The following is an 18,352-nucleotide window of genomic DNA, read 5'->3' as shown; positions in this document are numbered from 1 at the left end:
TTACAGCTGTTGGCTTCATGGCAGTGTTTCAGAATGCAGATGTGACTAGACAGGCTAAACAAGTTGCTCTGGCTTTTCAGGTGACTGGCTGCCATCAGGGATGTTTATAGCAAAGGCCCTTCTAAACAAAGCCTTTGCTGTTTTCCACCTAAATTAAGAACTAAAGTGGAAGCCAAAGCACAACAAATGCAGGTCAAGAGGTCAGGGGACCAGTTCTGCCCTGCTTGCTGCTTCTGATGGACATCATTTCTGATGCTCTGTGGCCACTGAGGTGACAATGGCATGGTTATGGGGCCTGGATAGCATGTTAGTTGCATGACTCCTGTGATGTTAAATAAGTCACCTAACCTCTCAGGACTCCAAATTCATCATCTGTAAAATATGACCTAAAAGCCCTGCCTTTTGACAAGAGTGTTGTGAAAATTATATAAAATAATTATGCAAATATTTTGGAAGCAGGAAAATGTTATAAAATACCATTTATTGTCATTCATTCATTCATTCCTCCACCTATTCAATACCTATTGAGCATCTTCCTTGCATCTTTGGACCTTTTGTCTCTTGGGTTGCTGACAATCCGCCGCTCCCTGTCTAGCCATATCCACATCTGCCACCCTACACCCCTGTGTCTTAACCTTCCTTGAAGCATAAATGCTTCAAGACTCTGGTTAAGTGATACCTTTACTTTTCCTTTCCAATGCATGCCCCTCTCAACGGTTAATTATTCCCTCTTCAGGCTAATGTTCTACCAAGTACGTAAGTAGGATTTTATGTTTTATTAGAATTGTTTTGGCCCCTCTTGTTTTTGTAAGGCTTTGCTCTCAAAAAGTACAACATGTTCATCTTTGTACTGTTAATGCTGACCAGAGGATGCTGAGAGACTGAGGAGGTATGATGGAAGAACAGTGTGGAAAGAGGCTGGTAGGTGTGGTCTATATTATTTTAGCTTCAATGTGTACTCTGCAGAGGTGGCAGGGAAGGCTTAAACCTATGCTTTGTATACTGCAGGACTTATGTCTGTCCAGACAGTCTAAAGAACAAGTCACGTGAACCAACAAAGTCCTGTTTACAAGAAGGTCTTGAGAAATTTCTCAGAGATAATAGTTCTTAAAAGATTCCTTAACCAATAAGGCATGTTTAGCCTTAATCTGTTAGCAGAGGAATAATTCTTATTCCAGAGTAGGGTGATATTCAGATGACTCTAAACAGTGTCCTTTTATGAACTCATGTCTTAGCTTGAGAGGAATAAATGTAACATATCAAAGAGCTAATTTCAGTAAAACACCTCTTTATGAAATAAAAACAGAATTCAGTGGTGCCTTGCTGTCTCCCAACTTCCATCCAACATAGTATATAACACAGAAGGAAAGAGAAATTCTCCCTCAGTTCTTAACAGAATAGAGTTTTGGTACCTCAGGGTCATGGGCCATCAGCAGTGATAGCCAGCAGAAGAAGCCTGGGTTTCAATTAAAGCCATAGTGTCCAGAAGAAGGAAAAAAAATGCCAATCAAAAGTGTCAAGCATCATGTGGCAGCATTGTTCACCTTTCCACAAAGCCTCACCTGAAGACAGGTGAGAACAGGATGATGATTAAGTGGCCCAAGACTCTGTTCCTAAGCAGTCACTTATTCGATCTTAGACATCCCCCACCCCTTCATTTTCCCCAGCCAATGTCACTCTCCGTTTCACATAATCCCCTCATCCCGTAATTTAGTGACATCTTTTGTCCCTTGATACTGTTGTGTAAATTCCTTTTAGCTTGATTCCTCCCTCTGCCAGGAAAACACTATCAGCACCTTTGTGACCCCCAAGCACCTGTACGATTCTCTCCTCTCTTTCTTCTAGACCCAATTCAAGTGACTCCTTAGTGATGATCTAGAAGACACTAGGATTGCAGGGAGCTTGTCCTCCATCCTCTGGGCCGGGGACTGGGAATGTGGGTTCTTGAGACAGAGTGCCCTGGTTTTAATGCGAATTCCACAATGCATCTGCTCTTTAACAAGTTCCTCACTCTAAACCTCAATTTCCTTATCTGTAAAACGAGACCACAGATCATATCCACACATGGTCTATTAGCTGGATTCACTGAGTTCATGCAGAAAACAGTTAACACAGTAAGTAGCATGTTAAAACTTCAATAAAATTTAGCTACGCTTATTATTCATTTACCCACTCCATTTTGTGAATCCACAATTATTTTTCCAGATAGACTGGGAACTTTTGGGGAGGAGAGATGGGTTTCTGTATTTCTTTCCTCTTTATATCGCCATTACTTAGTGCAATGCCCTGGCTTGGCTTGTAATACACACGCAATAAATAATTGCTAAGATGTATGCATTATTGACTAATTAACTGAATGTAGAATGTGGTAATAACATGTGGACTTTTTATATTTGTTCAGCAGGTGCTGTCTTCAAGGATGACAAGTAGGCAGAGGAGATAATGCCACTAAAGGAGAGTTGAAGGAAATCAAGTCTGTAGTGTTAATTCTGGGGTGATACGGTTGGTTCCTTCAAGAAGTCATTTGTCCAGCATGACCTTTTCCAGTCAGTAGAATGTGGTTAACCAAGAATTTGATGTCTCTCTATTGTTCTATTTATTATTCCTTTAGTTGCTTACCCTTTAACCTTTTTAAAAAAATTCTTATATACATTTACTTCCTTTTTTCTTAGTTCTGGAAAGTTTAACTTGTTAAAAGCATTATATTTTTTTAGCCATTGAAAGGCTTTATTCTACTGAAAATGATTAAAGCCATGCTCTCATGCCTATAATCCCAGCACTTTGTGAGGCCGGGGCAGGCAGATCACGAGGTCAGCAGATTGAGACAATCCTGGATAACACAGTGAAATCCCATCTCTACTAAAAATACAAAAAATTAGCTGGGCATGGTGGCAAGCGCCTGTAGTCCCAGCTACTCGGGAGGCTGAGGCAGGAGAATCACTTGAAACTGGGAGGAGGAGGTTGCAGTGAGCCGAGATCGCACCACTGCACTCCAGCCTGGCCGAAAGAGCAAGACTCCGTCTTAAAAAAAAAAAAAAAAAAAAAAAAAAAAAAAAAAAAAAAAAAAAAAACAAGCCCTGCTCAATATGACATCATTTGTTAAAATATCCTATGTTTCCCCAAAGTGTACATTGTTTTGTTTTCTCTTGTAGTTTCTTACATTTATTTGTTTGCTCATTTTGAACTTAAGTTTCCTTTCTCTGGGTGCCAGTTTTCTGGGGACAGTCTCATACTGTCCTTTTTTATTTTAATTAAACTTAAAAGTTTGAGATTATTATAGGTTCACATGCAGTTGTAAGAAGTGACACACAGAGAGTCTACATAGCTTTTACCCAGTTGGTTCCAATGGTAACAGCTTGCAAAGCTATAGTACAATATCACAATCAGATTATTGACCTCTGTCCTTGTGATGATGGAAATGTTCCTTTAACCTTTTTTTTAAACTCACATGTTGCTTTTTTCTTTTAAATGAACAGTGAACCATTGACTACAAGTAAAATATATAAAGGAGAACTAGGAAATATGTATACGTCTCGGAGATAGCAGGTATTTTCAGTATTAAAAAAAAAGTTCTTTCGAAGGCTACATAGGAAGAGTCTTTTAGTTGAATGAGACAAATATCGTTATGTGCACACTTCCAGAAGTCTCACATCTCTTTGTTTTGTTCTGTTCTTCCCGTGCTTTGTTAGCCATGTTTTCATCTATTTTCTTTTATTTTTTCTAGGCAAAGTTTTTACAGAAGTATAACAGAGATTCAGACGTGTAACAGATTATAGGTGGACAGCTTGAGTTTTTAGAAAATGAACATACTTGTGAAGCCAGCACCCACATCAAGAAACGGAATATGACTACCCTGTCCAAAACTCCTTCCTCATATGACCCTTCAGTCACTACCCAACAGGAGCCTCAAATTTTACTTCTTTTATGAAATATTTTAAACACAGAATAAAGAATACTATCATGAACCTCTATGTACCCACAAACCTGCATTGTCAAAACTTAGTATGATACCACATTTCACATCTGCTGTAGCTCTTTTTTGTTTGTTTCTTTTCTTTTCTTTTTTTTTTTGAAAGAAAAACTCTAAATATACTTCAGACATCTCAGGTAAATGGAAGTTTTAATGAACAACATTCACTGTACATCCATAGATATCTTTAAAGCATCTACCATGTGCCAGGTCATTTCACATGGATGTCCTCTCTTTATTTTTAAATAATGCATGTACATAATTACGAAATGTAAATGATTCAAAAATTATGCCAGAAAAATAAATCTCCTTTGCCTGTGAGAATGTAAAATGCTGTGGCCTCTGTGAAAAAGTGTGCTGGTTCCTCAAAGTTAAACATAGAATTGCCATATGACCCAGCAATTTCACCCCTAATAATATATCCCAAATATTTTCAAAAAGAGACTCAGATACTTGGATGCCATTGTTCATAGCAGCATTATTCACAATAGTCAAATGTAGAAACAAAGTGTCCAGATGTAGAAATGTAGTCCCGATGTAGAAACAGATAAATGGATAAGCAAAATGTGATATATACCTAGAGTGGAAAAGTATTCAGCCAAAAAAAGAAAAGAAGTTCTGATACTGCTACAATATGGATTAAACTTGAAGCATTATGTTGAGCGAAATAAGACAGACACACAAAAAAGACAAATATGTGTGATTAGACGTGTATAAAATATCTAGAATAGGCAAAATCATACAGACAAACAATAAATTAGAGGATGCCAGGGGCTAGGGGTAGGGAAAAAATTGAGGAGCTATTGTTTAGTGGGCACAGACTTTCTTTTTGGAGTGATGAAAAGTTTTGAAAGGAGATAGTGGTGATGGCTGCACAATGCTATATATATAATAATTGTTACTAAATTGTACACTTCAATAGTAATTACAATGACAAATTTGTTATGTACATTTTATCACAATGAAAAAAGCAAAAAAGGCCAGATGTGGTGGCTCATGCCTGTAATCCCAACGCTTTGGGAAGCCAAGGTGGGAGGATCACTTGAGCCCAGGAGTTTGAGACCAGCCTGGACGATGTAGTGGAACCCCGTTTCTACAAAAAAATAAACCAGGTGTGGTGGCACACTCCTGTAGTCCCAGCTACTCTTGAGGCTGAGGTGGGAAAATGACTGGAGCTCAGAAGGTTGAGGCTGCAGTGAGTCATGATCTTGCCACTGCACTCCAGCCTGAGTGACAAAGAGAGACCCTGTCACAAAAAAAAAGAAAAGAAGAAAGGAAGGAAGGAAGGAAGGAAGGAAGGAAAGAAGGAAGGAAGGAAGGAAGGAAGGAAGGAAGGAAGGAAGGAAGGAAGGAAGGAAGGAAGGAAAGAAAGAAAATGGAAAAAAATCCATAGATAGACAATAATTGCAGCCAGAAGGCAACAGGATAATATACTTATGTAGAGAAATAATAAGTTCAAACCTAAAACTGTATACTCAAATAAACAATCACTTACAAATACAGGGCCAACAAAAGCCTTTCAGATGAACAAAAGACACACTGGGAGAAGATTTTTTAATTCAAATAAATGATAAAATATTAGTATCTAGAATACTTTTTTTTTTTTTTTTTGGTCTTTAGCGGCATTTTTTTTTTTTTTTATTATACTTTAAGTTCTAGGGTACATGTGCATAACGTGCAGGTTTGTTACATATGTATACTTGTGCCATGTTGGTGTGCTGCACCCATCAACTCGTCAGCACCCATCAATTCATCATTTATATCAGGTATAACTCCCCAATGCAATCCCTCCCCCCTCCCCCCTCCCCATGATAGGCCCCAGTGTGTGATGTTCCCCTTCCCGAGTCCAAGTGAGCTCATTGTTCAGTTCCCACCTATGAGTGAGAACATGCGGTGTTTGGTTTTCTCTTCTTGTGATAGTTTGCTAAGAATGATGGTTTCCAGCTGCATCCATGTCCCTACAAAGGACGCAAACTCATCCTTTTTTATGGCTGCATAGTATTCCATGGTGTATATGTGCCACATTTTCTTAATCCAGTCTGTCACTGATGGACATTTGGGTTGATTCCAAGTCTTTGCTATTGTGAATAGTGCCGCAAGAAACATACGTGTGCATGTGTCTTTGTAGTAGAATAATTTATAATCCTTTGGGTATATACCCAGTAGTGGGATGGCTGGGTCATATGGTACATCTAGTTCTAGATCCTTGAGGAATTGCCATACTGTTTTCCATAATGGTTGAACTAGTTTACAATCCCACCAACAGTGTAAAAGTGTTCCTATTTCTCCACATCCTCTCCAACACCTGTTGTTTCCTGATTTTTTAATGATTGCCATTCTAACTGGTGTGAGATGGTATCTCATTGTGGTTTTGATTTGCATTTCTCTGATGGCGAGTGATGATGAGCATTTTTTCATGTGTCTGTTGGCTGTATGAATGTCTTCTTTTGAGAAATGTCTGTTCATATCCTTTCCCCACTTTTTGATGGGGTTGTTTGTTTTTTTCTTGTATATTTGTTTGAGTTCTTTGTAGATTCTGGAAATTAGCCCTTTGTCAGATGAGTAGATTGCAAAAATTTTCTCCCATTCTGTAGGTTGCCTGTTCACTCTGATGGTAGTTTCTTTTGCTGTGCAGAAGCTCTTTAGTTTAATTAGATCCCATTTGTCAATTTTGGCTTTTGCTGCCGTTGCTTTTGGTGTTTTAGACATGAAGTCCTTGCCCATGCCTATGTCCTGAATGGTACTACCTAGATTTTCTTCTAGGGTTTTTATGGTATTAGGTCTAACATTTAAGTCATTGAGAAATCTTTTGAGTATTGTCGAGTAAAGCCCAATGAACATGGGATTAGAAATTAAACAAATATGTGTCTCTTCACTCAGGAGCATTCTTTGGCAATAAAATGTCCACAACAATCAACAATGCAATGGGTCTCAAATATATTTAAAATTTCAATTTGTCATTAGAAAAATTGTGCAAAACCCTCAAGCCAGAGAGGATTACAGAATTACCTTTACAGAATTATTGAAAACACATGTATCCAGAAGCTAAAACTCAGTACCTGCCTCCTCTAGCAGAGGCACACGCCGACTTATATGTCCCAGACCGAAAATAAACAAAAACAAAAACACAAATGGTTGTTCTCTTGCTAGGAAGGTGGTCTTGCTTTAATACATTAGCCACTTCAGTAAAAGAAACACCTGGAGCATACTCGGTCCACAATACTGATTTATCCTCATAAATGAGTTACAGATGTTGAAGAGAAAGAGCCATAAAGTGTCACTGGAGTGGACATCCCCTCGGGGAAGCATTCTGTGAATTATGTTCACAGAATCTTAATAGCTGTGAGATTCCACTATCTCTGTTGCACTGCTGTATAAAAGATGAGTAGAGAGGAGAATGTCCAGATTTCTGCAAGGATTTGTTAAGCCCATATTTTAAATTTCCACCTATAAGCCAATAAACCCAAGCAAGCAAAATTATTTTCTCCCTATCAACGAAAATAATTTGAAATTTGACCCAACAATAATAACCACAATAATCGAAAGAATAAAAACTCCCTGGTCCATTTTTGCCCAACTTGTGGCCCACATTTCCCTCTCTGATCCACAGACAGATGTTGAAGAGAAGCTAATGGTGGACAAAAACCACAGATGGAATCCTCAGTGCACTTAACTGCTTGAGAAGCGTGTTGGAATCTAATGCCATCCAAAACACTTCCTTTTCTGTGTTCAGAAATACTACACAATTACTATTGGAAGATCCCCCAAATTCTCCTGCTGAATCTTTACATATCTTGAATTATTTAGCACCAATAACAATTATATGTTGATAACAGCCCTTCTGTCTCAATTCCGTAGTTCCAAAGCAAATTTTGTTAAAAATGTCCTTCTTTTAAAAGTACACAAGATAAATTAAATATTTGTATGCAATAAAAAGGGAGCTTTTTAAAAAGCCTTATGTTTAATGACAGTAACAACAATTTGTCTTTTTTTTCTGATAGTATGGTCTCTCTGTTCGTTATTTCCAGGATACTTCACCAGTTGGTTGTATCCCTGTTCAGCTTCCTGAAACTTGAAAGATTCATTAGTGTCACCTGAAATTTCCCCCATAGTAACCAGTGAAAGATTAGACACATAGCACACAATATTGCTCTAATCATTTGAAGATATAAATGAAATCAATTCTGTGCTGAAATGGATCCTCTAAGAAGCATTTTTTCTACCCAAATTACAAGAAAACTAGGAAACTAGACAAGTTTTCTGTTAGGTTTTAAAAGAATTGGTTAGTTTTAATATGAATAAAAGAAACCCCCTTTATAGATATTGGTATTACTACAGTATAATCAGTCATTTTTGTCATTTAATCTAGGATGGAGAATGGTAGGAAATTAGGCACCAAGGCACTTTTAAGGTTCTATGTTTCAGCTGGGCACAATGGCTCACGCCTGTAACCCCAGTACTTTGGGAGGCCTAGGCGGGCAGATCACCTGAGGTCAGGAGTTTGAGACCAGCCTGGCAAACATGGCGAAACCCTGTCTCTACTAAAAATACAAAAATTAGCCGGGTGTGGTGGTGGCTGCCTGTAGTTTCAGCTACTTGGGAGGCTGAGGCAGCAGAATCACTTGAACCAGAGAGGTGGAGGCTGCAGTGAGCAGAGATCATGCCATCCTGGGCGACACAGCGAGACTCTGTCTCAAAAAAAAAGAAAAGAAAAGAAAAGAAAAGAAAGGTTGTATGCTTCTAGGATTTCATCAATTTTTACTAGATTTTCTGGTTTGTGTGCAGAGAGGTGATTGTAATTCTCTGAGGGTTTTTTTGTTGGGGGGGTATTTCTGTGGGGTCGGTGGCAATGTCCTCTTTGTCACTCTGATTTCGTTTATTTGGATTTTTAAAAAATGATTATATTTAGTGGTCTATCAATGCTATTCATTCTTTAAAAGAACAAACTTTTGGTTTCATTGATCTTTTGTATCATTTTTCACAACTCCATGTCATTCAGTTCAGCTCTGATTTTGATTATTTTTCTTCTACTATCTTTGGGGTTGATTTGCTCTTGTTTCTCTAGTTCCACGAGGTGTGATGTTAGGTTGCTAATTTGAGATCTTTCTAACTTTTTGATGTGTGTATTTAGTGTTGTAAATTTTCCTCTTAACATTGCTTTAGCTGTGTCCCAGAGATTCTGGTCTGTTGTATCTTTGTTTTCATTCATTTAAATAATTTCTTGATTTTTGCTTTGGTTTCATTGTTTACTCAAAAGTCACGCAGGAGGAAATTGTTTTAAGAGACGTTCTTGGAACAGATATCTACTTTTATTGCACTTTGGACTGAGAATATGTTTGGTATGATTTCAGTTTCTTTGAATTTTTTACATAAAGAGTTACTTTATGGTTGAGCATGTGGTTGATTTTAGAGTATGTGCAATGTGCAGGTAGGAAGAAAGTATATTCTGTTTTTCTTGGGTGGAATGTTCTATAGATGTCTATTAGGTCCATCTCTTCAAGTGTCGAGTTTAAGTCCCAAATATCCTTGTTAGTTTTGTGCCTCGATGATTTCTCTAATACTGTCAGTGAGGTGTTAAAGTCTCCCACTATTATTGTGTAATTATCGAATCCTCTTCATAGGTGTCCAAGTACTTATTTTATAAATCTGGGTGTTCATGTGTTGGGTGCATATATATTTAGGATAGTTATGTCTTCTTGTTGAGTTGAGCCCTTTACCATTATGTAATGCTGTTCTTTGTCTTTTTTGATCTTTGTTGGTTTAAAATCTGTTTTGCCTGAAATTAGAATAGCAACTCCTGTTTTCTGTTTGCTTGGTAGCTTTTTCTGCATTCCTTTACTTTCAGCCTGTGGATGTCCTTGCATGTGAGATGGGTCTCTTGAAGATAGTATACCATTTGGTCTTGCTTCTTTATCCATCTTGCCACTCTGTGCCTAAGTGGGGCGTTTAGCCCATTTATGTTCAAAGTTAATATTGATATGTGCATATTTGATCCTGTCATCATGTTGTTAGTTGGTTGTTACGTAGACTTGATTGTTTATGTGCTTTATTGTGTCAATACACTTTGTACCTAAGTGAATTTTTATTGTGGTTGGTAATAGTCTTTTGTTTCCATGTTTAGCACTCTCTTAAGGACCTGTTGTAAGGCAGGTCTGATGGTAACACATTCCCTTAGCATTTGCTTATCTGAAAGGGATTTCTCCTTCACTTATGAAGCTTAGTTTGGTTGGATATGAAAATATTGGTTGGCATTTCTTTTCTTTAAGGATGCCAAATATATATCCCAAGTCTCTTCTGGTTTGTAGTGTTTCTACTGAACATTCTGCTGTTAGCCTGATCAGGCTCCTTATTAATATGGCTATTTTGTCTTTCAACTCTTGAATCATTTTACTAAATTCCTTGGATTGGGTTTTACTTTTCTCCTGAATCTCAATGATATTTATTGCCATTCAGATTCTGAATTCTATGTCTGTCATTTCAGTGATTTCAGCTGGGCCACTGCTGAGAAACTAGTGTGGTTATTTGGAGGTAAGAAGACACTCTGGCTTTTAGAGTTGCTAGAGTTCTTGCATTGCCTCTTTCTCATCTGTGTGAGCTGATGTTCCTTTAATCTCTGATGTTGCTGTCTTTTGGATGTGGCTTTTTGTTTCCATATTCCTTGATGTTCTTGAGGGTTTTACTGTGGTGTAAGTTGAGTTGAGACAACTGGCTTCATGTTTGGATGATTTCAGGGGAATAAGGCTCAGCTCAGCAATCCTTGCTGTATGCCCTAACCCTGGGGTGCTGGTACCAGGCCCATGGCTGTGTTCTTAGACTCCTCAAGGTTAAGCACATACTGCACTAGATGGGCTGAAATGTTCCTGGTCTTCTGGCAACAACACTCCTATGGGAGTTGTTGGCAAAGGTGCTCATTGAGGTGGTGTCAGCAGGGTCCACGCTTGTATGAATGCTCCAGCGGCAGTAGGGTCCATTCACATGCTTGTGGCAGTAGGGTGGTGGTGGCAAGATCTACACATGTGTGCCAGCAAAGTGGCAGTGGGTGGCTGTGGTCAGGTGCATGCTGGCAGGGGCCTATCTGCAAAACTCAGGATTAGGTGGGGTCTTCTGACAAAAGAGCTATATGGCAGTGGCTGCTGGGTTATGCCCTGGTTGGGCATTTGAAGCTTCACTGCAAGTGGGTGCAGCTAGGCAGGGACCCTGGGGGAGAATGGAAAACTGGTGCCACTCAGATCAGTCTGGCCCTGTCCCATGGGCAACATAGCCCTGTTCTGTCAAATCTAAGAGTCAACAAAGACCAAAGCCACCTAAAGGTGCATAACAAGCTTTGGGAGACAGGCTTCCCTGGCAGTGCTTCACTTTAGCCATCATCATGCCAAACACTCTGGGATCCATGTAGGCAGGAGTCTTGTCCCTGCCAACTCTCCACACAGCCAGCCCAAGTGTCTATGGAGGTAGTGGGGTCTACTGCAGGTAGAATTATGGAGACCTGTGCCAAGAGTGGGCCACACTGCATCTACTTAACTCACTCATTCACCAAAAGCTGCTGACGGCCAGGAACAAGTCTTGGTGCTTGGCAACCCCACGTAGGGCTCCCAGCTACCACCCTCTTCAACCCAGAGTCTGTGTCCCTCCTCTATCCAGTCTCATTGCCTTCCTTCTGACAATCTGCTTAGTGTGTGCTAGTCTTCTTTATTATCAGTTTTCTCGATGAGAGAAGGTCTTCCTGGCTGCATCTAGTTGGCTATCTTGCTTAAGAATTGCATGACTTCTTATTTTTTTTTTTTGTTTTTTTTTTTTGTTTTTTTTTTTTTTTGAGGCGGAGTCTCGCTCTGTCGCCCGGGCTGGAGTGCAGTGGCCGGATCTCAGCTCACTGCAAGCTCTGCCTCCCGGGTTTATGCCATTCTCCTGCCTCAGCCTCCGGAGTAGCTGGGACTACAGGCGCCCGCCACCTCGCCCGGCTAGTTTTTGTATTTTTAGTAGAGACGGGGTTTCACCGTGTTAGCCAGGATGGTCTCGATCTCCTGACCTCGTGATCCGCCCGTCTCGGCCTCCCAAAGTGCTGGGATTACAGGCTTGAGCCACCGCGCCCGGCATGACTTCTTAAAGTAGTAGATTCATAGAAAATTACCTCATTCAGGAGCTGTCATGTGGTTGACAAGGTATATTTTTTTTCTATATTCTGTAGGTGTACACCTTTGTTTTATGGTTGACCTTGTACATTTTGTAAGGGAAACACTGTATTTTTAATTAATTAATATATTTAGAGCTTCTCTGAAATTCTATTAGATCACATGCATTTTGCTTGCTTGTTTTGGTTTTTAAGCTTTAACACACAGCCACATGTGGAAAAAAGTCATTGAGAGTCAGAATGAGTAGTGAATTAAACATTTTGATAAAGTAAAATAATAATCAGGGTTTACTTATTTTAGAAATTATAAAATTGATGCATGTTTTCCAAATTTTCTTTTAGATATAGAATGAGAATTTTGTAGCAAAAAACACCATAAAATAAGCATTTGGAAACCTGACTCTAGCATCAGCTTAGTGAATTCAGAAAACTCTTGACTTTTTTGTGTCTATTTTCACTTTGGTTAAAAGAGAAATTTTGAATTATTTTCTTTCTGTATAATGCCGATCTAAGTGTACCCCAAGTGTCTGCTGTATCCTCCAAAGTCTCCAGCTTGGTATGGTCACCTTCATGCTTTCCTTTCATAACCAAACACAATGGCTCAGGTCCTCATCCCAGTTACTGAGGGAAGTAACATGTCCAGGACCATTCTCTGGGTGGCCTTAGACTGACCCATTTCTTCTCTTCATGCCTGCAGTTCTCAAGAATAACTGTAGAATGTGCTGAGAGTTCAATATCCTGAAATAGGGAGAAACGGCCCAAAACATCCTAGGCCTTGTTTGTGTCCCTCCTAGGGAATGTAATTTCTTGAGGTAGAAAGGAACTTCCAGGGACAGCCTAGTCTTTGCTTCTCTGTCCCCTTGAAGCAGAATGCCCTTCAAATCATTGCCAAGTGAGTTATGCTGTCCCAGAGGTATATAACCCACGGTGGACTGTTTTTTCAGGCCCCTCAGCCGTGGTGCAAGGAGAACATGCACAGTAAAGACCATCCTCCCCTGGGAGCTTTCTTGAGCCTTGAGGTACCAGCTCACAATGGATCCAAAATGTCTTCGGTCTCTTGATGCCTATCTGTAAGTAATAAATCTACTTCATGTAACTCGTTGTGCATATATTCTGTCTCACCAGACTCACACAGGTTGGTAGCCAGTGTACAGTGAATCAGCTTTATGCCATGCATCCCTAATATCTCCAAGGGTTCCATTGCAGATAACCATACTTCCTTTGGTCTCTCTTGCTTCTATGCATTGTTTCTGCAGCATTTTCAGCTGTTTTTCCGATTGCTCTTTTCTTCTTGACCTAGTTTATCCCATGCTGGACATCATCAATTTCCTTTCATTCCTCCAAAGTGCTATTTTAAAAAGGCTCCTGCTTGTAGCAGACTTTGACAAAAGTTTAAGGTAATGTAAGAAGATTATATAATCCTAAAATGAACAGTTAACACTGGAAATATTTCTTCCAAAAATTATTAGTAAAATTCCAGGAAACATAACTGCTCACGTTATCCTATTAGGACATGGTTTAATACTTTCATTTACTCTTTCTAGCCCCATTATATTTCTATCATATCTTACCTAGTCTCTCTTTGGCTAATAGTAATTTCAGTGTAATTATTTTATTGTATGTGTAAGAGTAATAGTAATCTAATTTTTATGGCTCACCTTAGGTTTAATTTATTTCTAAGAAGCCTTATTTTTCTCAACCAGAAGTCCAAATCTGACTAATCAGGATAATTTGAAAATTTTTAAAAAACTCTATGATATAAATTATGCCATTCTTTGTTAACACTGAAACATAAAATTTACTTATTCCAAGGTAACATTTTTCCTTTCTTCCATATGAAGTTTTCTAATTTTTAAAATTTCTCTTATCATTCTTACTTTTGACACTCTCAATCTAAAAATGGAAACTTTTGAACTTTAACTTAGTCATGCTCATCAACATTTATTGGCTGTCATCTTTGTATGATGTGTTGAGTGTTAGTATTCAATGAAATAAGACCTTGAACATAGATTCCTGACTAGCATTGTTATAACTTAGTCATTTCTTTTTCCTCAAGCCTGGCAGGTCCTCCACTGCCTGCTAGAAACTTCAGTACTTGAACATCTATGCTAATTACCTGTGCAGTGAATCTCTCTCCTCCAGAGCTGAACCCCTGGACCTCTGGCAATCATTGACTTCTCCCTTCCCCGGTAGATTCTTTGGATTTTGACCACATATTAATATTTGGTTCACGATAACATATCTTTCCTTAGTCTTGGTAATAGCTTCCAACTTAGTCTCCTTGCTTCCAGTGGATCTCCCATGTAACAGCTATTTCAGAATCACTTTCTACAAAGCTTAACTCAAATCACATTTTTTTGTTTTTAATTTGCAGGCAGATTTCACCTCTTCCCACAAAGTGAATTTCACTTCCCCAAGAAAGTGAATTTCTGCCCTTACCCACTATGATCTCTTTCTAGTCCCTGTACTTCTGCTTTCCTTTCACTCCAGCAATGTTTTCAGCTGAGATGTTTTTAAGATTCTGCTGAGACTCTGATAAGCTTTTCCATTCCTGTATTTCTGTCCATCTCACCACAGCCTTGTTTGAACAGTGGAGAAGTTTTACATTCTTTAAGGATGAAATTACTGTTTCAAATCAAGTTACCACTTCCATAAGATAGCATTTTTCTAGCACCAGAGAGGTTTACACAATATTTGTATGTTGTATTAGTCAGTCGAATGTGGAGACAAATTGGGTGTTTAATAAAATGGATGTGGAAGTTGCTTATGATGAAACAGAGAACTGAAATTCTAAAAGTCGACATCAGGGCCTATACTCATCAATAAACAAATTTCACCAATAGTGTAAAGTGTTCATCATTACTGCTTTTCAGAAGCGTAAGCTATTGGGAAGAAAAAGCATTCTACTTCACTGCCATGGAATCAGTGAAGGAAGAAGGAATTTTTGTATCTGGAAAATATTCAGAAGGTCTTTGAGGCAAGAAAAAAAGTACTGAGTAAAGGTATATTAGTTTTTACAGAACAGGAAGTGTAAAAAGAAGTACTTGACCATCGCCAACACTTGCCCCAGGCTTTCCTCAAATCAGTGGTCATTCTGAAAGGGAGTTATCATCCATATGGGGATGATAACTAATTATCCATAGGGCATTAATTTTTAAAGTTATAGTTGCCTAGTTTCTGAAGTTAGAAAATTAATACCATTATTTTGATTTTGGCTTAGTACACCTATTTCATGTCTTTCTACTTAATAATCCCCAATATGACTTATTACTTACAAGTTTATGAAGACAACAAAAGGGGATTAGAGTAAAGGTATGCAAGTAAAGGAATAGATTGAGCTATATTTTGATGATCAACATCACTTAATGCACTTATAGATTTATAGGAATTTGCAAATAAATGCAAAATAAGTGCATCATGGATGTGGTTACTGAGAGTGACTAAAGTAACTCAAAACCAAATTTATTATGGATCTTCTTACTTCATTGCCTTGATTTTGCATCCCCCTTTTTGTTAACAAAAGTCTTCAAATTCTACCTCTTACCCTCCTTCATGTAAGACTACTTTCTCTGGCTTTCAGAAATGATATACTCATAGCAGAAGCTTTAGTCTTTATCATATAAATATTCTGCCTGTTAAAGTTCAGTAACTATGTTTTGCTGCTCTAGCCATTTCTACATTCATTTTTAAGTACTGTTGTTCAAATCCATGCAATGCATAATTTCAAAGAGCAGTGCATCTGCAACTGGAGGGTTTGCACATACCTCTGTATTTTAGAATGACATATATTGTCTCCCAGGGAATATGCCTCATCATTTGGATGCTCCTTTCTTTATGTCCATTTACTTTCTCTGTAAAGAAGTACATGCTTCTGGGGACTGAGTTAGGCAAGTCTGGTATTTATTGCTTAACTTTTTCTTTATTTCATTTATTTTATGAATTTATCCTGTTTCTACTATGGTGCCAAACACCATCCCATGCCCTGAAAGACAAATAAGACACAGCTTTATTACAGAAGGCAGAACAGAATATTCCATTGAAAAGGCAAAATATTGCTGACTTTCAAAGGTGGTTTCTGAAAGGCCTCAAATCTTCCTCATGTACAAATTAAGAGGTAGTGGAAACCCAGGAGGGCTCCTAAAGGCGGCTTCCAGAGGAAATGATTCATGCCTATAATATGAGGCTTATAGTAGCATATAGGTCAAAAACAGACAACAACATTAGTAGTCCATACTCTATCATACCACAGAGCCTCACACAGGTCTGCATACTGCTAGACACCTAATCATAATATTCAATTCATTAACTTGACCAGTGTTTTATCAATGTCAGTTCTCCAACTCTAACAGGGCTGGATGTATTTTATGCAAGGAAATAATTTTTTGGTTTATAAATATTCTGAAAGAGCTAAAAGACCTGAGTTATCTTGCAGTCCAGAGTCTAAACCAGGACAGAAAGGATCTGATTCTCTGGCATCATGTATAAAGAATTGGGTCATGAGTCTTTCTTTGATGATCTGTCATAGAGCTATTTTTGATGAAATATTGTCACCCTCTAGAGCTTATCTTTATTATGTTATGAAATATTTTGAAGAGAAATAATTATGCCACCTACTAATTACTCATCTGTTAACTCTCAGTTTCTACTTTCTGATGCTAAACTTTGTGGGGAGAACTGGCTAACAAAATACTGCATAATATAGAATGTGTACCTCTCTTCACAAAGTCTGGAAGAAAAGATCAAGAGTTTAAATAAATAACTGCAATAATGTATCATAAATGCTGCAATGTAGAAGTACAGGGTGAGATGTAAGTTCACAGTAGGAGCGACTAACCTAAGCTAAAAACTTAGGGAAGGTGTACAGTCAAAATATTAGCAAGAAATAAAACACAACTCAGGTGGCATAAAAACCTTGAAGAAAGGGATCATTTACAGAGATGTAGGTGGGATTAAGGGAATCAATAAATACTGCAGATACTATGGAGAACAGGAGACTATTATCTCCCACCCTTGTGTCTGAAAGGAAAAACAGGGAAAACAGTGTTACTAATTGTAGTAAAAGTTGGAGTTAGAAGGTGTTCACTAGATATTACCCAGAGCAGGAAGGGAGCTTGAGAGGAAACATCCTGTTCCCTTTTTCCTCTGACTTTATTTCATTGGCCAAACCCTTGAAGCAAGGGAGCCCAGGTTATTCAATCTCAGTGGGTCAGCTAACCAGGACCCAGAGCAGGGCAGAAGGATGGAGAATTGGCCAAGGTGGGGTGGGATTAGGGATTAGTGCATAGCAAAAAGAATAACCAACACAGGAGGCTTTTAGGAAGAAAGAGCTACTTATCAAAGAATTGAAGGATGAATGAGAGTCTGACACAAAAGAAGGTGAAAGTGTTTCATGATTCAATAAACTTCTTTGTGTTCTTAGAGGCTGGTACTTAGCTCTAGCACGTCAGAATTGAAGACATGCGTTTCTGTTCATCCCGACTGTACTCTCACAATACTAAAAATTAGCTTGTTCTTCTTTTTGTAGGTTCTTACTGTATAAAGGTAGTTTATTAATTTAAGATACTTCTTCTTTTTTAATGTATGCATTGACATACTAAAATCTTCAAGACTCCCTTTTTAAGAATGAAATGTCACAATGCCCATATGTGAATGTTCACTGTGGCTAAAAACAGGTCTTTCTTTTAGGAGGACAAAGAGAAGGGAATAGTATTTGGGTTCCTTTTTATCAAAGGGACAGTAAATTAATTCAGTGCTTCTGATTAAAATGCTATCAGCTGATATAATTTTTCGGTAAATACTGAGAAAGAAAAAAATTGACTTTTGCTGGGCATTTGATATATGCTAGACGATGAGCCACTCACATTATTTCATTTAATCTTTTTAATTTGACATTGCATGATGCTGCATTAATACTTGTTGGGGGAGGAAATGATAGGTATCCTGATAATAAATAATACAGTTAGGTTTCAGAGTCAGGATTTTGTAACTCCAAAGTCACAATTTTAAGTACTTAACATGTTTAAATCATTGTTTTGGCTGATATTGGAGTGACAATGAAATAAGCAACATGTTTTGTCCTCAAGGAGTGAACGTCACAGAATGCCATGTACTACAAGAACCCTTTTGATAAGAGTTGAAATAAGGGTGGTATCACTTCTCTATTAAGTAATAAGAAGAGCTTTGAGAAGAACATGGCATTTAACCACGATCTAAATGAATGGTGTCATAAGCAATCCTGCAGAAAGTCGCAAATG

Source organism: Piliocolobus tephrosceles, chromosome 12 (genome assembly GCF_002776525.5).
Source record: "Piliocolobus tephrosceles isolate RC106 chromosome 12, ASM277652v3, whole genome shotgun sequence".
Classification (NCBI taxonomy): Eukaryota; Metazoa; Chordata; class Mammalia; order Primates; family Cercopithecidae; genus Piliocolobus; species Piliocolobus tephrosceles.
Note: the sequence above shows the minus strand (reverse complement) of the source record.